The sequence below is a fragment of the Saccopteryx leptura genome, chromosome 1 (genome assembly GCF_036850995.1).
Source record: "Saccopteryx leptura isolate mSacLep1 chromosome 1, mSacLep1_pri_phased_curated, whole genome shotgun sequence".
Lineage (NCBI taxonomy): Eukaryota > Metazoa > Chordata > Mammalia > Chiroptera > Emballonuridae > Saccopteryx > Saccopteryx leptura.
The window spans coordinates 156,280,693-156,303,978 of NC_089503.1; the positions used below are offsets into that span (position 1 = coordinate 156,280,693).

Consider the following 23,286-nt stretch of genomic DNA (forward strand, 5'->3'; position numbering starts at 1 on the left):
GAGCCCGTTTTGAATTAGGCGATGTTGCAATCGGAGGAGCAGCGTGGCCGCGTCCGGGTTTCGCGCAGACGCGCAGTTCCGTCACCGTCAGCCGCTCTCAGCACGACTGGCGACCGCAACGTTGGTCTCAGAACGGTATGCTGATGGTCCTGCCGACGCCGCACTGTATGCGTGACTGCACGGTGTTTCGAGACCGTCGTTGTTGCCATCGGAGAAAGGCCGTGCGTGCGCGCTGCATCGCGGTACCCGTGGTTTCCTCGCCTTTCCTCCACCGGTAACCGCTCCCAGACGTCTTTCCATGGCGACGTTAGTCTCAGAACGGGTTGTTAATGGTTCTGGCGGCTCTGCCTTGTATGCAGGACGGTTGGGTGCGCCCTGCCCGTCAACATTTCACCGTATATCATCGCGGCCACCGATTTCGATACTGTCACAGGAGAGTCACGGGTTTTGAGTCAGTCGGTTTTACCATCTGGGAACGGCAGTGTGAGCACGCTGCCCTCACGGAGACCCGCCGTTCATCATCGTATCCGCACCGCCCGCCGCTCCAGTAAGACCCTGCTCCGTGTGGATGAGTGTGCCGTGCGCCCCACTCAGCATTGCACTGTATTTTATCGCCGTCATTGGCTTCGCTGTGGTCAGTGGAGGGAAATGGGGTTTGAGTTAGTCGCTTTTAGCTTCTGTGTAGGGTCGGGCCGCACGGTGCCCTCCCGGAGACCCAGTGTTTAATCATCCCTTCCCCACTGCTATCCAGCCTCAGTAAGATTTCCTTTGCAACGTCAATCTGAGAACTGGTTGCTAATGCTTGTGGCAACGTGCTCCATGCTCATGAGTGTTGTGTGCACCCGGCGCGTCAACATTTGACCGTAATTCATCGGTAGTACCGATTTCGTGCATTTGGCAGAGGCGGGTAACTCTTTGAAATTCGGTAGTTTTTTTGTTTTTTTGCCTTACCTGTGGTGGTGCAGTGGATAAAGCAGCGACCCGGAACGTTGAGATCGCCAGTGTGAAACCCCGTGCTGTCCTCAGAAAGCTCTTATGGGAGTTGAAGCTTACTGATCCTCCTCCTCCTTCTCTCTCTCTCTCTTTCTCTCTCTCTCTTTTGTCATTGGAAGTCAACCGGGCAGGGTCCTTTCACAGCTGCCTTCCTCGCTGTCTCGCAGTCTGAGCAACATATATTTTAAGTTAGTTTTTTTGATTTTAGTGTTTTGCCATTACTTTACAAGATGTGCTTTTACCAAGTTGTGTTTTCTCTCCTTTAGTTTATTGTTGTTGTATTTTTAAAGTTATTTACTGATTTTTACCCAAAAGCACCCGGGGGACAGAGTGAGAGAGAGGAAGACAGAGAGCGCAACATAGCCCCAGTTTTGTATGTGTCATGACGAAGGATCAAACTGCTAGGATGCTGTAACCGCCAGAGCTACACAGCCAGGTTCTACGGTATTTTTCTTCTTGTACTTTCACTTTTTCTAATGTTTTTCAACTTACCGTGTTTTACTTACTTTTACATACTTGTACTTGATTTTACCTACTTTTATTCACTTTTTACTTCCATTCTTTAATATATTTTACTTTTATTTACTGACTTTACTTTTTGTACACTACTGTTACTCATGTCCTTTTACTCACAACGAAGTTCTACTTATGTACACTGCTCTAGTGCCCTATGTCCTGCAGTGAGGTACACTGATTTGACTTACATAGACATTGTTACTTACCTGTATCCTTTTACTTTCAGACAGTTTTGATTACATACCTAATTTGACTTACACGAGTAGCTAGTTTTACTTACATAGTTTAACTTACTTTTCTCCATTTATTTACATACACTGCTTTTATTAACACACTTTCACTTATGGACTTTTACTTGCTTTTACTTACTTCCTTTTACTTAATTACTTTTATTGACTAACTGCCTTTTATTTAATTTTACTTACTGACTTGTAGTTACATGCCTTTCACTCACTGACTTACTGACACTTTCACCTATTGAGTTTTAGTTCTCACACTAAGTTTACTTATAGACACTTTTACTTACTGACTTTTGCTTATTGATACAATTTTTTTTAGAACCAGTTTATTCTAATTTTGAATGCAGGTATTGAGTTAGGCATCAAAAGAGATACATTTTGACCATGTTTAGTTGATATCACTTTTGGGTAAAACTTTCGATTTTTGGAAGTACTTGCAAGTTAAGGCTTCCTATTAATTGGATATCTCTAGGAGTATTAATGGGGGCTAGTGGATGGGAATTTCAGTCTTGAAGGCATGATTTCTCATGCTGTTTTAGTTTTATTGAGATCTGTGTCATCTGAACACATTTCTAGTGATAAGTGTATTAGGTTGAATTATGCTGCTTGTGTGTTCACTCCTAGGGGTTGTCACTACCCAAGTCATCTCAATCCCTTTTATGTGCCTCAGTTTCTCTCCCCAGCTGTCTGATACAGCCATGGACTCAGGGCACTAGGTAACCAACCTTTATTTGCACATCCTGGAACAAAGTAAAGTATTTAAATATGATTGAATTGAAATTTCCTATGGGGCTCCTGCCCAAAATGAGATTACTTCTGTCACCTCCACAGAGATTCTTAGTCACCTAAGAATACCTGAGATTCAAGCTGGAGGGAGGAACTGTCTCTTATCTTTGGAGCTGAATGAGTTCAGGCTCTCCTCCAGGAAAAGGTTTTGTTCAGACCCTCAGAAAGCAGTTCCAATCAAAAAGCCAAAGTAAAAAACCAGCCACCCATTTTTTTTCTTCTCCTGTCCCAAAGTATCTCAACACTTACCTTTAACTCCAGCTTGAGGATTTTTTTATATATGCTTTATTAATAGTGGACATCACCCCCATGGGCCATGTGGTCCACCCAGATACCCAGAACACAGGACACAAGTTCAGCACAGCCACCCAAATCTCTCACCTTGACTCTAATAGGGTGAGTATGTTGCTGTCAGACACAGGGCCTTTCACATGTGGATGATGGAGTGGTTCAAGTGTCCTTCATGAATTCCATGTGCCTCTGCATGCACTGTTTCCGGTCTCTGGGAACTGGTCCTGCCCAGCACCTTGGTGACTCTGGTTAGCTGGATAGGTTGCATACAACTCATGTTCGTGATGGTGGCAGTAATCGGGTGGAAACTCACCTTGAGGATTTTAAAAGCAAAACAGTTCAAAAAAAAATCTGCTGGTCACCTTAAAATAGAGAAGTCATTAATTCCAAGAAAAACTAACCCAAGTCCACCCCATGCAAAGCAAGGGGCTGGTGGGCAAAATGGGTTTCTGCTGATACGTAGCATGGTCAGAGGGTGCCAGGTGGTCCTGGGTGGTCCTCCTTGGTATCCTGTCACCACAAGACGTTTTGAGTCATGGCACCATATGTGATGAATGAAATGGTACCAGGTGTTACACCAGTGGAGTCAGAGCCAATGTTAGTTCAGCAACCTTGGCCTGAGTTCTGTTTAAGAAAGAATTCAGAGCCAAGAAGCAAACTGTAAGAAGAGGTCTAGTTAGGTTATCACAGAGGTAGAAAAGAAGGGAGGCACAGAAGAAATGGGCTGAAGAAACAAGTTACAGAAGCCAGATAGGGGCCCCCTGGAATTTAGGAGACAGGGAGAGGCAAGGAAAACACACCTGGGGAGAGGAAGTGGGGATAGGATGGGGCGTGTTCCATAAAGAGCCACTTACTTACTGACTGACATTTTCATTACTGATTCTTACTTACTGAAACATTCTTTTACCTACTGGCTTTAACTTACTTTTACTTTTGCTCCCTTTTACTTGCTGGTTTTTATTGATTTTACTTACTGACACTTTTTTTACTGACACTTTTACTTGTTGACTTATTTTTCTTACTGATATTTATATACTGATAGTTTTATTTTCTGCCTTTCCTTACTGACACTTGCTTTTCCTTACTGACTTAGATTTTTACTGCCTTTTCTTTCACAGCAACTTTTTGTTACTTATCTATTTTTTCTTATTTACTTTTGTTATGGACTTTTACCTGCTGACACTTTATTTACTGAGTTTCTTTTTTGCTGAGTTTTACTTAGTGACTTATACTTACTGACTCTTGCTGTCACTGAATCACGTTTGTATCCTGTGTGCTGTCAAGTTCTCTGTGGATTCTCTGAGCCAGGTGTTTCTCAGTCCTGGATGCTCTTTGCTCTTTGTGGCCCCATTGGACACAGCAACAGTGATGTGCTGTGTGTTAATGTTTTGTCTCGGGCAAGAGCGCCAGCCTGCTGTTTCTTGGAAGCAAAGTTGCTGGTAGAGAGGCTGGGCAGCCTTCTGTTGACCTGGATGACTTTTTCCATGGCCCTGACTCTTTTTTCTTTTATCCATCATGATGTTTTTCTGATTTCAAAGACAAATACAGCAAGTCACAAATTTGTAAAAAAAACAACAACAAAAAACAACCACATAATATCAGTTCTTTTAATATTGAAAAGATTCAGTTTATCTAAGTAATCAAATTCATATAAAGACAGTGTGAAACACAAAGAATTATTGTGATAAGTCACAGAGTCCTTCTTTCTAGGAAGATTACAGAAAATATTTATAATGTGTTTTTCTTTTGCTCCCCGTTTGAGATTTATAATTTTTAATAAAAAACAGATTAGTCACCTAAGAAGTTGTCTGATTCTAACAGGGAGCAAATTGAACTTTAGTTTTGTATCAGCACACTAATGAGATCATTTTAAAAACCTTTATAAATAAATGTATTCAGTTTTGTCTATCTTTGACCCTACAACATAGCTGTTCCCTTCCACCTCCCACAACACATGACTCCTGCAAATTTCTATATTCATTTAGATTTTTCTTTTCTTTTTCTATTTCTGGAATGACTATTTATTTATTTATTTTAACTGAGGTAGAGAGACAGACTCCCTCATGTTCCTTTAACTGTGACCCCCCTGGCAATCCCTGTCTGGGGCTGATGCTCTGCCCATTTGGAGCCCATGGTCATGGAGGCTCCACAGAGCCCTCCTCAGAGCCCTGGCCAGATGCCTTCCAACCAGTCCAGCCAGGGCTGCAGAAGGGGAAGAGAGAGAGAGAGAGAGAGAGAGAGAGAGAGAGAGAGAGGAGATGGGGAGGGGTAGAGATACAGATTGTCGCTCTCCTGTGTGTCCTGACCAAGAATTGAACCGGGACATCCACATGCTGAGCTGATGCTCTACCACTGAGCTAACCGGCCAGGGCTTATTTTTATATTTTGATCATAAATGCTACCAAAGTAAAGTAAACTTTACTTTGTAGAGTAAATTAAGAAGCAGGCGCCTGAGCTATGGTGGCACAGTGGATAAAATGTCAACCTGGAAATGCTGAGGTTGCCAGTTCAAAACCCTGGGCTTGCCTGGTCAAGGCACATATGGGAGTTGATGCTTCCTGCTCCTCCCCCCTTCTCTCTCTCTCCCCTCTCTATAATGAATAAATAAAATCTTTAAAAAAAATTAAAAAAAAGAGCAACAACCCCCAATATCAATATATTAAAAAAAAAAAAAAAAAGAAGCAGGCAATTTGAACTGATATATACTCGCTCCCTTTAGTAGATTAGCACATTTATAAACACAAGTTATAAAATTTTATAATTTTTTGAGACATGCTTTTCATAGTATAATTGCCTTAAATGTGGGAAATGTCCTATTTACTAGTAGCACTAAATATTTTTTCTTCCCTGTAAAAAGTTAAGGAGACAAAAGTAGATTGACTTAAACATATATTTAGAAATTAATGTTGCAGTATATTAGCTTGTTTGGAAATAACCTAGATATTAAATGAATATCCATCATTTAATGTACAATAATTTTGTATAAAATTTTCTTATTTCCATCTATTTTAATCCTTTCTGTTTTACAAGTAATTTAATGTGTAACAAAAGATTAGACAAAATGAGCTAAATATCGCCTTAATTTACTATCTTTTGACTGACAAATTTTGTGAGGCAGAGATAGATAAGCTTACTGAACAAGAAATCCCAGGTAGAAAAAAAGTGTATGTTTGGGTTATACTTAATGTTAACAACTGTGAAAACATGCCTGCCTTCATTAAACCAAAAAACTTAAGTTAGTTTTACGTATCAGAGAGCATTCCAGATCATGTGAACTTGACAAACATTTGGGTTAGTTTCTGCATTTCTGAGGTTTAAAACATGCTTAAATTATGAAAGAGATTCTTTTTCTTTAAGTCACTATATAAAGCTTTTTTTAAAATTTATTTTATTTTATTTTTTTTTGTATTTTTCTGAAGTTAGAAGTAGGAGGCAGTCAGACAGACTGCAGCATCCTCCGCCCGGATCCACCCGGCAAGCCCACTGGGGTGCCCATCTGGAGCACCACTCCTTGCAGCCGAAGCCCTCCTCAGAGCCTGGGCCAACTTTGCTCCAATGGAGCCTCGGCTGCGGGAGGGGAAGAGAGAGACAGAGAGGAAGGAGGGGGGGTGGTGGAGAAGCAGATGGGCGCCTCTCCTGTATGCCCTGGCCGGGAATCGAACCCGGGACTTCCACAAGCCGGCCTGATGCTCTACCGCTGAGACAACCGGCCTTTTGCGTTTAGATTTCCTGAGGCATCTAAACTCTGAAGGACCCCACATTTCAAAGACTCTTCCAACACACGGAATCAACCGTTCGGTCGGGGTTTTTATAGAATAGGGATGCCTTACCGAGAAACTTACAAAGACGGCACAATAAGCCCAGAGAACTCAACACCAACGGAGCGCAGCTCCACACTGAGCTTTATCCTGGAACTCTAAGACCCTCGGGGGAAGCAGAGAGGGCGGTGGGCTAGGGGCACCAGCACCGGTTACTCACCCGCCTCGGGGGCCGTCGGGCCTCTTCCTTCCACCCCCCCGCCTGGCGACAGTAACCGTGGCCGTGGAAATTCGGAGCGCCCGGCTGGGTAGGAAGACAGTCTGAACACCAGTGCGAAGCCCCGAGGATGGGCCTTGTGGGACAGTTTATATAGAGAAAAACAGGGAAATGGTTTGACCTTTACAACGATTGGTTGTCACAAGGGGGTTTCCAGAAGCCTGGGGATTGCTTAAAAGTGACTTTCTCAGACCATTTTAGGAAGACGACTTCAGTTCCCTTTCCGATTTTTGAAGTCATTTACAAGAATTAGTAGTTTCGGTTCTGTTGCGTCGTATCTGCTAGCTGGGGGATTTCCGAGCCTGGAGTACGTTTTATTTTATTTTAACCCCGGGGATGCCGATCTTCCCGTGTTAGCTCTGCTCAAGTGACCAGTGTCCATCGTTCTTGGTGGCAGCACCTTGCAAGCGCCAGAACGGACGCTGGTTGCTTCGCCCCCGGTCGGGCTGTTGGAGCCCCGCGGGGTCCTGCGGCGCCTTGGCGGCTACGCGCCCTCGGCGCTCCCTCGGCCCCCCCTCTGCCGGCGCCCTCGGCCCCCCCTCTGCCGGCGCCCTCGGCTCCCTCTGCCGGCGCCCGAAGCGCCCCCTCTGCCGGCGCCCGAAGCGCCCCCTCTGCCGGCGCCCTCGGCTCCCTCTCTGCCGGCGCCCTCGGCTCCCCCTCTGCCGGCGCCCGAAGCGCCCCCTCTGCCGGCGCCCTCGGCTCCCCCTCTGCCGGCGCCCGAAGCGCCCCCTCTGCCGGCGCCCTCGGCTCCCTCTGCCGGCGCCCTCGGCGCCCTCGGCTCCCTCTGCCGGCGCCCGAAGCGCCCCCTCTGCCGGCGCCCTCGGCTCCCCCTCTGCCGGCGCCCTCGGCGCCCTCGGCTCCCTCTGCCGGCGCCCTCGGCTCCCCCTCTGCCGGCGCCCGAAGCGCCCCCTCTGCCGGCGCCCTCGGCTCCCCCTCTGCCGGCGCCCGAAGCGCCCCCTCTGCCGGCGCCCGAAGCGCCCCCTCTGCCGGCGCCCTCGGCTCCCTCTGCCGGCGCCCGAAGCGCCCCCTCTGCCGGCGCCCTCGGCTCCCCCTCTGCCGGCGCCCGAAGCGCCCCCTCTGCCGGCGCCCGAAGCGCCCCCTCTGCCGGCGCCCTCGGCTCCCCCTCTGCCGGCGCCCGAAGCGCCCCCTCTGCCGGCGCCCTCGGCTCCCCCTCTGCCGGCGCCCGAAGCGCCCCCTCTGCCGGCGCCCTCGGCTCCCCCTCTGCCGGCGCCCGAAGCGCCCCCTCTGCCGGCGCCCTCGGCTCCCCCTCTGCCGGCGCCCGAAGCGCCCCCTCTGCCAGCGCCCTCGGCTCCCCCTCTGCCGGCGCCCGAAGCGCCCCCTCTGCCGGCGCCCTCGGCTCCCCCTCTGCCGGCGCCCTCGGCTCCCTCTGCCGGCGCCCGAAGCGCCCCCTCTGCCGGCGCCCGAAGCGCCCCCTCTGCCGGCGCCCTCGGCTCCCCCTCTGCCGGCGCCCGAAGCGCCCCCTCTGCCGGCGCCCTCGGCTCCCCCTCTGCCGGCGCCCGAAGCGCCCCCTCTGCCGGCGCCCTCGGCTCCCCCTCTGCCGGCGCCCGAAGCGCCCCCTCTGCCGGCGCCCTCGGCTCCCCCTCTGCCGGCGCCCTCGGCTCCCTCTGCCGGCGCCCGAAGCGCCCCCTCTGCCGGCGCCCGAAGCGCCCCCTCTGCCGGCGCCCTCGGCTCCCCCTCTGCCGGCGCCCGAAGCGCCCCCTCTGCCGGCGCCCTCGGCTCCCCCTCTGCCGGCGCCCTCGGCGCCCTCGGCTCCCTCTGCCGGCGCCCTCGGCGCCCCCTCTGCCGGCGCCCTCGGCTCCCCCTCTGCCGGCGCCCGAAGCGCCCCCTCTGCCGGCGCCCTCGGCTCCCCCTCTGCCGGCGCCCGAAGCGCCCCCTCTGCCGGCGCCCTCGGCTCCCTCTGCCGGCGCCCTCGGCTCCCTCTGCCGGCGCCCGAAGCGCCCCCTCTGCCGGCGCCCTCGGCGCCCTCGGCGCCCTCGGCTCCCTCTGCCGGCGCCCGAAGCGCCCCCTCTGCCGGCGCCCTCGGCGCCCTCGGCTCCCTCTGCCGGCGCCCGAAGCGCCCCCTCTGCCGGCGCCCTCGGCTCCCTCTGCCGGCGCCCTCGGCGCCCCCAGAGCGTCCCCTCAGACGCAGTCTTCTCCAGGCGAGCTCGCGGTTCCTCTTTCGGTTCTCCTTGCAGCCCCAGGGGCGGTGCCCCGCCAGGTGGACTCCCCGTGGGCCTCCCGGCTCCCTCTCTCCCTCCTTTCCCCCGCCCGCCTGTGTCTGGCGGTGCCGCCACTTGTAGGGCCGGTTTCCATTTAGCTAAGCTTCGGATTTCACACACGTGCAAACCCCGTTTCTCACCAGCCCCGGGGGCGGGGGGCCATCAGGCCTCCTGCTTCCATCCCCCTGCCTGGCGACAACAACCGTTGCCAAGAAAATTCGGAGCGCCTTGCTTGGTAGGAAGACAATTTGAAAACCAGTTCTGGGGAAGCTGAGTTCAGCCATCCTGAGCTGAGGAATGGGTTAGGGCCCTGGGGCTTCAGACGGGAGGCGAATAATTAATTCACGAGAAAATAAGAACAGGTCTTTTGTAGTTAGAAGTTTGCCCTGCCATAGCGATAAGTCAGTCTCTATGGTAAGTACGTCTTTTTCTGAGCCAAGTCCTTTAATGCTTATAGTTAATTCGGGGAGAGGCAAAAGTTTTTCCTGAATCTGCTGGGTCTTGATTTGCCATCAGCTCAAAACAGTCCAAAGTGACACATCGTGGAGAGGCTAGTTCTGAACTCCTTCACTACCACCCGAAAAGACAAACGGGAGGCAATCGATTGGTCAACAAATGACAGCTCTAAGCTCTATGCTGTTTTCAAGTGCCAAACAAAGTGAAAAGACATTAAGTCTTGAAAATAGGGACTGGACAAACTCTACCTAAACTTAATTCTAACAGGAACCATTTTCTCAATTTCCTATCTTTGAAATACATATGTATTTTTAAATGAGTGGTTTCTTACCGTTAAAGCACAGTGTTAATACCAACCTTTTTCTGTCCTTCTGGTATATAAAATCATGACACATCTTAACAATGATCAGCTTCTGAGATTGAAGGAATTATGATTTCAGACAGTGGGTGGGAGGAAGCTGGCCAGTGTGGCTATAGTGGTACATTTGGCTTAACTTCTCTCAATATTACTCAGAATGATTGTAGAAGAATCAATGAGCTTATCTGAAAGATATATCTGATAATTATAACCATGGAGAAATGAACTCAAAGAGGAAAGTTTAATTAGTGGAATAAATATAGAAGAATTACAGAAATGAAGAGTCTGGCCTACTTAGGTTTAACACTAGTATCCCTCAAGGTCCAGACTGCAACAATGGCATCACCTGGTAGGCGGGTAAGAATACAAGGGTCTCACCCTTCCCAGACAGCCTGAGATGGAGTCGCTGGGGGCAGGATCCTGAGTCCGCACTGCAACAAACTGCAAGTACTGTGTGAGGCAAGTGGAGGGGTGCTCAGGTAACTGGCATTTAAATTTCAGTATCCCAACTTCTTTCCCTAAGACCAGAGAGGAAAATAATGCAAAAGTGACAAAAGATTTGAAATTACTAATATTTTTTATCATAAAGTATAATTACATTTCAGAAAGAAATGAGTAAGTAACTTTCTCTGAAAAAGAGATATTGACTCTGTGTAGACTGCAGTTATTGGGGGGAGAGAATGGTAAATTAACTTACCCTATTTTCTACTCTGAAAATGACCAAAAGGCCCCTTTCTAACCCGATTATAGAGCTGAATGTGTCCAAAATGGCTCAATATCACAAGAAAGGCAAAAGATATAAAGCCAGGGCATGCTATAAGCTCGAAGAGAAAGTCTCAGACAAAAGCCCAAGCAATGAGACCTGGCCGGTTGGCTCAGCGGTAGAGCGTCGGCCTGGCGTGTGGGGGACCCGGGTTCGATTCCCGGCCAGGGCACATAGGAGAAGCGCCTATTTGCTTCTCCACGCCCCCTCTCCTTCCTCTCTGTCTCTCTCTTCCCCTCCCGCAGCCGAGGCTCCATTGGAGTAAAGATGGCCCGGGCGTTGGGGATGGCTCCTTGGCCTCTGCCCCAGGCGCTAGAGTGGCTCTGGTCGCGACAGAGCAACGCCCCGGAGGGGCGGAGCATCGCCCCCTGGTGGGCAGAGCATCCCCCCTGGTGGGCGTGCCAGGTGGATCCCGGTCGGGCGCATGCGGGAGTCTGTCTGACTGTCTCTCCCCGTTTCCAGCTTCAGAAAAATACAAAAAAAAAAAAAAAAAAAAAAAAGCCCAAGCAGTGAAAGAAACATTAGGCTGGAATTTGGAGCTCTTCTCAGTCATCTCTGTCTTTTCTCCATGTTTAAAGATACTTGTGAAGTCAGTGTAATTGAAATTTCTTCTTGTCAATAGATGCTTCTCTGTATAGCTCATCCACTTCCTTGTCTAGAAACGATGTCCCATTGTTGTCAGTAGCCTTCTCAGGTTACCTTTCTGATAGGTGCCACTTGCTTCTTCGTCAAATAAAATAAAAGCATTTCTTATGACATCTTCTAGATCTATGCCATTTAACTTTTCTTTTTTTTTTTTTTTTTAAAGAGGGATTTTTTTTTAGATTTTATTTAATCATTTTAGAAAGAGGAGAGAGGCAGAGAAAGGAAACATCAATTTGTTGTTCTGCCTATTTATGCATTCATTGGATGTTTCTTGTCGGTGTCCTCACTGGGGATCCAACCCCCCTACCCCACCCCACCCTCACCTTGGTGTAACCAGGTGGCCCTCTAACCCACTTAGCTACCGGGCCCAGGGCCAAGAAAAAGTATTTTAAGACCAGGTCGTTTTCTTTTTTGGGGAAAGAGAATGACAAGAGTTTTATTGAGGGTTTTATCATGCAGATTGCCTCTTTTGCCTATGGGGGATTAAGAGGGCCAACATGACTGATTATTTTATTGGTGTTGATCAGAAAATTCCAGACTGGTAGATTAAGATCACATTTATGGCCTGACCAGGCGGTGGCGCAGTGGATAGAGCATCAGACTGGGATGCGGAAAACCCAGGTTCGAGACCCCGAGGTCGCCAGCTTGAGTGAGGGCTCATCTGGTTTGAGCAAAAAGCTCACCAGCTTGAGCCCAGGCTCGCTGGCTCGAGCAAGAGGTTACTTGGTCTGCTGGAGGCCTGCGGTCAAGGCACGTATGAGAAAGCAATCAATTAACAATTAGGGTGTTGCAATGTGCAATGAAAAACTGATGATTGATGCTTCTCACCTCTCTGTTCCTGTCTGTTTGTAACTGTCTATCCCTCTCTCTGTTAAAAAAAAAAAAAAAAGATCACATTATGGTTATGACCGAAACTGCAATTTAAATCCAGGTTTTGATATTGTCCAATGAACTCAAAAAGTTTCCTGAGGCTTTGCTAGAAAGAAATGGTAAGGATTTATTCAAGGGTCATGTGGTTGCAAACTGGGAACCCAGCTAGGAAAAACCCCAAAAGTGTTCCAAAGAGGAAAAAAAGCTGAGTGTTCTTACAATAGAAAACATGTTCTTGAGAGTGATCAGTCCTGCTTCCCAGTCCTAGGATGGCCCAGGATGGTTATCAGGCAGATGTCAGGCAGTCAGGATGCCAGATGCCAGGTGGTCCAGAAGATGGGCTCCAGGAGGTCTGGTCATATTCAGTGTTTGGATAACAGATGTCAGGTGGATAGCATGTGGTCTGTAATTATGAGTCTCTGGTGGTGGTGATGAGGGGGTGATCAGGTGGTATGGATACTTGAGTCTTTTGAGGGGTAATCAGAGGGTTATCTGGAGGTTTGAGATATATGTTTAGATGTATACCCAGGCATTGATGCAGGATGAGAGAGTTCAAAATTGTAAGTTCCCAGGCTAGTTAGAACAAGAATATGCCTTTCCTCATGCTTCAACCTTCATAATATTAATGATTTTAGCAGCTTCATTAAAGTGACTCTATTTTGTAGAGTCCCAATGGCCACTCTTTCCTTAATACCATGACATTGGCAGGCACAGGCACACTTTGCATCACCCCCACTCCCGCTCTTATCTTCTGCTTTGGGCTCGCTCAGACTAAAGCACCTGGCCTCCTCCTGTGCTGGGCCTTTGGTATCATAGAGGTTCCAAGATGGGGAGCTTGAACAGCTTCCCTGCTCTTACATGACTGTGTTATAATCTTCATAAACTTTCAGTACAGTTTGCCTTCCTGAGCCCTTTGAGCCATTAAAGGAAAAACAGTTGTATGATTGCCTGACCTGTGGTGGAGCAGTGGATAAAGCATCAACCTGGAAACACAGAGGTCGCCAGTTCGGATCCCTGGACCTGCCTGATCAAGGCACATATGGGAGCTGATGCTTCCTGCCCCTCCCTCCTCCTCTCTCTCTCCTCTCTAAAATAAATAAATAAATAAATAGATATTTTAAAAATGTTGTATGGCTGCACTGGATTCTAAACATGTCATTAAACATTTTCTTTGATCTAGGATTGATTTTTTCTCTTCTGATTTCAAAAGAAATTGAAACAATTTTGTGGGCCCCTAAAAGTATTGGGGCCCTAAGCAACTGGCCCAGTGAGAAGGTCAGTGCTGCTCTCTCATAGATTCCTAGAGACAGCTCATGGGGGTCTAACCCTAAAGGGGTGGGGCTTAGACCCCCAAGCTTCTAATTTTGGATTCTTCTTTCTGAAGACAAATCACAGCCAAAGGTCCACCAATGATAACCCCATTGGATCAAAAGATGCTCCTATCACAAAGAAAATTTAAAGAGATTTAGCAGCTTTGAGTAGACATTCCTATCAGAAAATTACAAGACTTTTAGTAGAGCTGTGCCACAAACCCCAGACAGAAACAAAAGTATTATTTCACTAAAGAAATTTTGTCACAACAGAGTTATAGTTAAAGATATCAGCCTGATAGGTGTGTATACACACACACACACACACACACACACACACACACACACACACTTTCTAAAAGACATGTAACACTGATCAGGACAAGCAGTAAAATAAATAATGAATCTCCACCTCGGTGCAAATCAAGGTTCTTCCACCAAAAAAAGACGCCAAGGAAGTGATGGTGTCAGAAACAGAAAGCAACACTGGAGCAAAACAACAACAACGACAACAACAACAACAACAACAACAAAAACAGATCTTCCAAACTAGAAAAGTTTCCTCTACGGCTCTGAGCAATATTCCCAATTTTTGGAAATGTTAATAGGTGCTGCAGAAGAACGTACAACCGAGATATGAAAACTAAGCACACAGACACTGAGATTGAACCTCTTTGAACCAGTAAGCAGTGAGTGCTGTGTCAAGAAAAACACTATCATGCAAAAAAAGAAAAAAAGAAAAAAAATTCTGTTCTCTGCCAGCAATAGAGCCAACTCCTCACACAAATTGCCTCACTAACTGGTGGAACTGTGAGAGGGACCTGAAAAGCACCAGTTTCAGCATATTGAGAAATTCCTTGTGCTGCCACCAGAAAACGGAAAACAACCATAGTGTCGGGAGCCGATCCACTAATGCTGGCTAACTAGGTCACAGCAGGAGAAGATCCACAACTGCTGGTTGACAAAGTCACAGCAAAAGAAGATCGATGGCTACTGGTTGATAGAGTCACCTCAGTGAAGACCAACAGCTGCGGGTTGACAAAGTCACCGCAAAGGAAAGGCACAATGATACTTCCCCCTTTAATCTTTTGCATTAATCTGGCCTTATATCTCCCCTTTTCTGGGTGTGTGCTATTATTTGTAGCACAGGGATAATAGTACCATGCTTTCCCTGTAGATTTGTAGTAATTTCTTTGGAAATGAGACAGAAGGTGTAAGTTCCACAGAAAAGCCTGTAAGCCCCTTGAACTGGGCTCATAAATATAAGAGGCTGGCTATGATATCCCTCATAAAGGGTTAAGTTTGTAGGAGAATTTCTTCTTATTAATCATATTAGAAAGAATAAAGTTAGAACTTAACTAGTGTATAAATATAGTTAATGAATAAAGTTTAACTAGACATTAGAATCTTAGGTAAGGTGTAGTAGAGTGGCCTGTTGCGTGGCCTTGGATAGGAGTGCAGCTGGCTAGTAAAGAATGTTTTGTTAAAAGACTTATTTTGTCACTGAAGGCAGTTGCTGGGCTTTTCTCAGTAAAACATTCTCATGAGATTTTTGTATTTTCCAAGAATAAGGAGAGGAATGTGGTGGGATTCATAGCAGCAATAGCAATTAATACCTTCTGATATTATGTTGCTACTAGCTATCTTGCAGGTGCACTCTATGTATCTCTAAGTAAAAGTTACTCTTAATACTATGTTAGTTTCTTAAATAGCAAGCCTTTTGTAGTCTTGTGGGAAAAGAATTAGGACACTACATGTACTCAAGGCTATTTGCCTGAGCAAGCGGTGGTCCTTTGCTAGTCCTTGATGATTTCATCTGCTATCTCTTTCTGCACCCTTGACTCACAACAACAGTAAAATAGAGTTATTAATTAGCACTAATCTTTTAGAAGTTTGTACCGATATTGTTATTACTATTCAAGTTATTGTACAACTGTACTTTGAATAACTTACCACCTGACTTGTAGCTTATAGATATGAATTAACTGTTATCTAGAAATATGTAACAATAGTGAAACTAAAACAATGATGTATTCAAAATACCATGTGATTGTAACTTAGTGTGTGTGCATAAAAAGTAAAGTTAGACCAGCCATTGGCAGAGATGCCTGGCAGTAAATGCTAACTAGAGAATAAAGAGAAAGAAAAGAATTTGGCTCTCTCACTCGAATTTCGCCGACGCCGTCTCCTCCTGTGGGACCCCTGGATCCCCCCCGGGGCTGGACCCCGGCACCATAGAGATTGGTTTATTCAACAACCACAAAATAAAAATACCCAGGAGGTTAGTGTTGCTGAAGCAAGAGCTAAGTGGCCCCTGTGTTTGGGCAAATCACACTTCTGAGACCTTGAAAGACCCTCCAGGACACAAAGTGGTGCTAAGGGCCCAAAAGCCACACACGAGCACCAGCACCCTGCAGATATATACAAGCAGACATGTTTTTTCGGACCCTCTCAGTAAACATGTAACCTTGGAATTCAGCCAATAGCAGCAGCTTGTAAATGTGGGGCGGTAATACTGTGACACAGCCTCCCGAGCGACACTGAACTGCTTGTGAGGAGTAGACGGTGTTTCTGCAAGAAAAACGCAGGCAGACACCGTGCAGAACTTTCCAAGCAGAAACGTTGTTTTGGACTCTCTGAGTAAAGCACACTGCCCTTCAAAGCAGCAAGTAGCAGCCCCTTAAAATGTGGGGTGGAGATTCGGCGACTCGGCCTCCTGTGTGACACTGAATTGCTTTGGAGGAGTAGATGGTGTTTTGCAAGAGAAACTCCGGCGGATGTCAATGTTGTTCTCAGCCATTAAAAGCACCACGTCCCGGCACAGAGGTCCTATGCTAACTGGTGGGACTGTGAGAGGGACCTAGAAAGCTCCAGAGTTAGCATCCTGAGAAATATCTTCGTGCTGCCAACCCAAAACGAACATTGGAGCTACCTAGCGATTGGTTTATTAAACCACAAAACGAAGTAACCCAGGAGTTTAAGCCCTGCTCACGCAAGTGCTAAGCAATCCCCCTGCTCGGGCAAACCAGGCTTCTAAGAACTTAAAAGACCTTCCAGAAAACTGAGTGATTCTAAGAGCTTAAATGCCACACAGGAGCACCGTGCAGATGTTTACAAGCAGAAACGTTCCTTGGCACTCTCTCAGTAAAGCACCCTAACGTGGAGAGCAGTGAATATCAGCAGCTTGCAAAAGTGGAGCGGAGATACTGTGACTAAGCCTTCCCTGTGACACTGAACTGCTTTGGAGGAGTAGATGGTGTTTTGCAAGAGAAACTCTGGCAGACGGATGTCAACATTGTTTTCTGCCACCAAAAGCGCCATGTCCCGGCACAGAGGTCCTATGATAACTGGTGGGACTGTGAGAGGGACCTAGAGAGCTCTGGTGTTAGGATCAAGATAAAATTTTTATGCTGCCAACCCAAAACGAACATTGGAGCTATCTAGCAATGATTGGTTTATTAAACAACTACAAAACGAAATCACCCATGAGTTTTGCCCTGCTCACGCAAGTGCTAAGCGGTCCCCGTGCTCAGGCAAATCACGCTTCTGAGACCTTGGAAGACCCTCCACAACAGTGAGTGGTGCTAAGAGCCGAAATGCCACACACGAGCACCGTGCAGATGTTTACAAGCAGAAACGTCCTTTGGCACTCTCTCAGTAAAGCACCCTAACGTGGAGAGCAGTGAATAACAGTAGCTTGCAAGAGTGGGGCGGAGATACTGTGACTTACACTTGCACTGTGACACTGAACTGATATGGAAGAGTAGACGGTGTTTTTGTAAGCGAAAAGCAGGCAGGCACCTTGCAGATCTTTACAAGCAGAAATGTTCTTTCGGACTCTGAGTAAAACACCCTAAAGTTGAAAGCAGTATATAGCAACCCCTTGCAAATGTGTGGCAGAGATACTGTGACACAGCCTCCCTTGTGACACTGAACTGCTTTGCAGGAGTTGACTGTGTTTTTGCAAGAGAAAGGCAGGAAAGTACGGTGCAGATGTTTACAAGCAGAAACGTTGTTTGGGACTCTCTGAGAAAAGCACCCTTCTGTTCAAATCAGCAAATGGCAGCCCCTTGCAAAAGTGGGGTGGAGATACTGTGATGCAACCTCCCGTGTGACACTGAACTGCTTTGGAAAAGTAGACATTGTTTATGCAAGAGAAACTCAGGCAGGCGGATGTCAACGTTGTTCTCTGCTACCAGAATCTCCGGCTGCTAGAACATAGGTCCTCTGCTAACTGGTGGGACTGTGAGAGGGACCTGAAAAGCACCGGTTCTGGGATCCTGTGAATATTTTTGTGCTGCAACACCAAAACGAACATTGAAGCTATCTAGCGATTGGTTTATTCAACAACCACAAAATAAAAACACCCAGAAGGTTAGCCCTGCTCTTGCAAGTGCTAAGTGGTCTCCATGCTTGGGCAAATCACGCTTCTGAGATCTTGAAAACCCTCCAGAACTCTGAGGGGTCTAAGAGCCTTAACGCCACACATGAGCGCCCTACAGATGTTTACAAGCAGAAACGTTCTGTAGCACTCTCTCAGTAAAGCATTCTATCGTGGAAAGCAGTGAATACAGCAGCTTTGAAAAGTGGGGCTGAGGTGTTGTGTTTTTGTATAAAAGTGACGTAAGCAATTGAAATACTGTCAGGGAAGGACTTAGTAGAAAATAATAAAAATATAGGAGAAAAAGAGGTTAACTATGTAAGAGAGAAAGAGACTAGAGAAGAATTTGAGGGGATAGGTCAATGAATGAGCCTTAGATAGGAAGAAGGACACCTATTATTACTGAAAAGATGAATGCATCGGATGCTCTTAGGAGTGTATGTTAAAAAAAAAAGGAGTGTATGTTTGAGATTAGAAGATATATTAGTATTTAAGGCTGTGTAACAAGTTATTCCAAAATGTAGTGGCTTAGAACAATATTATTATTTCACAGTTTCTGCAGGTCAGAAACATGGATGTCACTTACCTAGGTTGTCAGGGTCTTTCACAAGTTTTCAATCAAGATGTCAGCCAGGACTGCTGTCATCTCAAGCCTCAGCGGGGAAAGATGTGCTTCCACAGCCATGGTAAGTGACTGTTGACAGAGGCCAGTTCCTCCTGAGCTGTTAGACTGAGGACCTAAGTTTCTTTGCAAGCTCTTCCTCCATGTGGGGTTCACCGCAGGGTCTGACAGCTGAGTCTGTCTGAGAGAGCAAAAGAGAGTGAGCAAGACAGAAGTCAAATCTTCTTGTAGCAGAATCTAAGAAGTGACATTCTGCCACATTTGCTACATCCTATTTGTTAGAAGCAAGTCACCAGGTGTAGCCGCAGTCAATGGCAGACACGGAGGAGGTGTGATCACTGGGAGCAGTCAGCCTTAGGAGCGGCCTACCACGCAGGAGAAAGGAAAATATTTTAAATGTCACAGTAGCATCAACAGGACTGGCAAAGTTGGTAACCGAGATATATGATAGCAGTCTGAGGGGCATCGTGTTCTCTCCAGAAGCAGTCAGTAACCAGGTACCTACAAGGACAGGTGACAGGAGAGTGAAGTTGGTGTCCACGCACAGTTCTCTGTGGTGCAGATTTTTTAAAAACTAAGTTTATTCGGGTGACATGGGTTAATAAGATTATTAGGTTTTAAGTGTACCATTCTATGATGCATCATCTGTATATTGCATTGTGTGCCCACCCTCTAAAGTTACATCTTCTGCCGTCACTGTGTATTTGACCCTCTGTAGCCCTTACTACCTTCCCTCCCAACCCGATCCGTCTGGTAACTATCATGCTGTTGTCTGTGTCTATGAGTTCGTGTTTGTTTTTCTTGTTTATTTGTTGCTTTCAGTTTTATATCCTACATATAAGTGAAGTCATATGGTTCTTCACTTCTGTGGTGTACATTTTGTGTCAGTTAATAATAATGAAATTTATAGATGTTCTCTGGAGTTAATACGATTCTTCAAACTTAAGGAGACTTGACCGATAGATCTGGCTACCTCAGTGGTGTCCTTTTCTATGTTCCAAAACAGCAGTGGGAACGAGACACCATGGTAGTCAAGAGTTCGGTTTGAAAGCTAGCCTGTGTTGAAGTGTTTGTTCAACTTACTAGCTGGGTGACTTTGGGCAAATTGTTTAACTTCATTAAACTTCCATTTCTTTACCTTTAAAATAGTGTTGTTGTGGGAAGTAAGTGAGATAACACATGGAAAGCACTTCGATTAGATGTTCTGACGCCAGATTGAACTGTGACATCAGTGCTCCAGGAGTCCTCAGGCTCCTTGACCTCTTAATATCAGAGCATGTCTGCTAGGTAGTAAGCTTTCAGTAAATGAAGTTCCTTATTATTAAGGTGACCAACTTTTTTACAATGAAAAGGAGAACAAAAATAAATTGACGAAAACAATATCGTAAATAAAAAAACATTTTATTCATTGCAACAATAATACACTATAATATGATAAATGCATAATAAAAACATTTGTAATACTTTATATTGTAATTATACTTACATGCCTATTAACTTTTAATAATTGTAAGAAAAAAACTACTCATTTAGATACAAATACGTCACATCACATGCAATGGATCGACTCTGCATCGATTGAATACGGACATTTACAGATTAGTCTTTCAATATCAAAAAGGAGGACATGTAGGAGGACACTTTTCGAGGGACAAAAGAAGGACTGTCCTCGCTAAAGGAGGATGATTGGTCACCTTATTATTATGACCCAGTATAAGGTTTATGTTGCTCCCTGTTGGATTTTTTAAAAGCTATTTACGGATTAAAATTGAGATCTTCTTTGTGACTGCCCAAAGGAACTGAAACTTGAAGAAGTCCCTAATGAAACCAGTTGCAACAAGATTAAAAAAAAGGATTACGACAAGTCCAGATGTTTTCCAGGGGCAAGCAATATTTTAAATATGCCACAGATAAGAAACTGACATTATTAGGGTTATTATTCCCTCCTTTTCTTCCTTCAGAGCACATGCGAGGCTCAGGACAGGAATGTGTACTTGAGAGCAGTTACTTAGTAGCCTCCTGGCTTGTGGATGGTGACTCAGACAGGAGTCATGGAATGCGGGCTTGCACGCTCCAAAGTAGGGAGTTACTCAACTGTGTGGTGGAGCTGGGGAAGAAGGCAGGACCAGGGCCAGGGCCAGCAGACCCAAGCAGGCTAAGCAAGGAATGACACCCCAGGCCCAGAAGTTTCCCTCTCAGCATTGTGGTGCCAAGCAGCTGTCAGATCTTGAGTGTTCAAGTTCAGCTCTGGTCCCATCTTGGTACAACAATCTGAAATTGTAATAACCTCTGGGTGTGGAAAAGGTTGCTATTCTCCTGGAAGTTGGAGAAACTCCAGAATGTTGTTATTGTCAAAGGGTCCTTTAAGGTCTGAGTACAGCTGCTGCTTTTATTTATTTATTTTTAATTTTTCTTGCAATCTTGGAACTCACTGGAACCTCCTTGGAATTTCTGTGGATCTTCCTCTTTTCCTTGACCTCGTTTTTTTTTTTTTTTTTTTTTTTTTTTTTAATTTTAATTTTGCATTGTGTTTTGAGAGAGAGAGAGAGGGAAGCATCAACTCATAGTGCCACTTAGTACTTCCATTTACTTGTGCACTCATTGATTACTTCTCCTGATTACTCATTGATTACATGCCCTGACCCGGGATTAAACTCATGACCCTTTGTGCCTGGATGACGCTTTATCCACTAAGCCACCTGGCCAGGGCTCCTTGACCTCTTAATATTTGAGTACCACTGTCTGTTATTTTTAATGTCATTCTAGTATATTTTGGATTCAATTTATTATGTTAGTACTATGTTTTCTGTTTGTCTTACTATTCTGTGTTACTTCTTTCTCCTTTTTGGATTGATTTTTAAAATTATTCCAGACTCTAAGATGACTTCCAAACAGGGCCCAAAACTAGAGTGGCCTAAGGGAGGCACTTGCCTGAGGTGACAAATTTAAGAGGGGACCCAAACTCAGAACTCAAAATGAATAATATTTTTATGCAACATTTTTTTTTTAAGAAACAAAATGAATGCAAGACTTCCCCTTCCAGGAAGATGGAGTCAATGTACTCTATGCTATTTGTCCCTCTAAGCACAGTGAAAACATTGGACAGTATATAAAAATGTTTTAAAAAAAAACAAACAAACAAAAAAAAAACTTTATTTATTCAATTCTTTTTTCAGAGAGGAGAGAGAGAGAGTGGGAAAGAAGGAGAGAGAGAGAGAGAGAGAGAGAGAGAGAGAGAGAAGGGGGGAGGAGCAGGAAGCATCAACTCCCATATGTGCCTTGACCAGGCGAGCCCAGGGTTTCGAACCGGCGACCTCAGCGTTCCAGGTTGACGCTTTATCCCACTGCACCACCACAGGTCAGGCTAAAAATGTTTTTCAACTAAACTCTTTTAAGAATGATTCATTTGAAATCTGAAGGTCAGGATACCAAAATGTAAGTTTTCTATTCTGTTGCCAAGACTTTAAAGTCTTGGGGCTTTTTTTTTAGTATTTATATATGTGTGTGTGTATATGTACATATAGATATATTAGTATTATATGTGTGTGTATTTTTAAAATTGATTGTAGGGAGACAAACATCAATTTGTTTTATTTATTTATGTATTTATTTATGCATTCATTGGTTGATTCTTGTGTGTGCCCTGACAGGGAGTTGAACCCACAGCCTTGGCATATGGGGATGACACTCTAACCAGGCCAAGACCTAACTCCTGAAGTTCTATTCTACACATAATTCACATAATTTTGAGACATCTCGGTGCTGTTACTAAAATTCCAATACATAATTTTTTCTTATTTTTTTCTAAAATGATTTAAAATCCTCCTTTGGAAAATCTAAGTTAAATTCAATGAATGTATGTGTGTGTGGAGGGGGAGGGGGAGGGGAGGAGAGGAAATAAACACAGAATATCTATCCCTCAACTTCTGACCCCACCCACCCATTTTATTAGGGCTGAACCCAAGGCATGACAATCAGGGAACTCTAGAGCTATCTTAGGGGCATGCTAGAGTAGATAGAATCTCTAGAATGTCCTAGAAACACCCCAGCCATCCCAGATGCCCCAAGACTGGGAAGTCCAAGGCCAAGTTTTGGGGACAGTACAAGTTGCCTGGAACTCACCTTCTGTCCTTCTCTAACTCCACACACTCTTGCTAGGTGACCTCACCCTGGGTCTTGCTTTATATACACCCAGACCTACATCTCCAGCCCAGACAGTGATGTTCAGCACCAGGCAGGAGGCTCTGTTGGGGTGCCCTAGGGGTGCTTCAAAGCCGCATCTTCTGGACATCAAATTCACTCCTCTAACTGAGATTATAGTCTTGGTTATTGATACCTACAACTACGCACTAGTAGAACAAGTCAGAAATCTGAAGATTGTTTCTTTTGCTTTTTTCTCCCACTTTTGTCTCTCTGTCACACACATACATCTAATCAATATATACCAAATCCTGGTGATTTTAAACCCGTAATAATGCTCATACCATTGACAAATACAATTTCTAGAAAGTCATTTGGCAATTTTTATGAAGACGGTTTGACAATTTCATATCCTTTTATGAATTATATAGCATTATGTAAATCAAGGGCACAATAAAATTCTCAAACTTTACACATATAGATGGGTGAGTATAGGCATAGCAAAAAGTGAACAAAGAAAATGCAACAAAAAGTTAACACTAGCTGTCTTTTAATGGTCGAGTGATGGAATGTTTTATTCTTCCCTACAAGATTCAATATTTTCTGTTTTACACCAAGGCTGTACTATCATTAAATATGAGCTCCATGTATTCTGAAGTGCC

At 45.6% G+C, this 23,286-nt stretch overlaps 1 long non-coding RNA gene across 1 annotated transcript; it reads right to left on the minus strand.

The window, feature by feature from the left end:
- Window positions 1-1,056: 1,056 nt before the first annotated feature.
- Window positions 1,057-6,889, minus strand: LOC136389072 (uncharacterized). Its single transcript, XR_010748257.1, has 4 exons — window positions 6,804-6,889; window positions 4,062-4,351; window positions 2,916-3,138; window positions 1,057-1,161 (listed from the first exon to the last, which is right to left on the minus strand). It is a non-coding gene; the product is annotated as an uncharacterized lncRNA (long non-coding RNA).
- Between the last annotated feature and the right edge of the window lie 16,397 nt (window positions 6,890-23,286).